Raw genomic sequence first — 209 nt, 5'->3', positions numbered from 1 at the left:
ACATCATAAGAAGTGTTTGGGGTTGGGGCAACGATGCGTGACACCCAGGCAGACGTGCCCTCGGCCGAATGGCTTCGGGCGCAACTTGCGTTCAAAGACTCGATCATTCGCGGGATTCTGCAATTCACACCAAGTATCGCATTTCGCTACGTTCTTCATCGATGCGAGAGCCGAGATATCCGTTGCCGAGAGTCGTTATGTATCATGGT

General features: G+C 52.6%; 1 non-coding gene across 1 annotated transcript; it reads right to left on the bottom strand.

Moving 5' to 3' along the window:
- Nucleotides 1-38: 38 nt before the first annotated feature.
- On the bottom strand, nt 39-194 carry LOC118345077. Its single transcript, XR_004798747.1, has one exon. It is a non-coding gene; the product is annotated as a 5.8S ribosomal RNA (ribosomal RNA).
- Nucleotides 195-209: the final 15 nt, after the last annotated feature.

The sequence above is a fragment of the Juglans regia genome, unplaced genomic scaffold (assembly GCF_001411555.2).
Source record: "Juglans regia cultivar Chandler unplaced genomic scaffold, Walnut 2.0 Scaffold_13604, whole genome shotgun sequence".
Lineage (NCBI taxonomy): Eukaryota > Viridiplantae > Streptophyta > Magnoliopsida > Fagales > Juglandaceae > Juglans > Juglans regia.
Note: the sequence above shows the minus strand (reverse complement) of the source record. Positions and strands in the feature narration are given on the sequence as shown.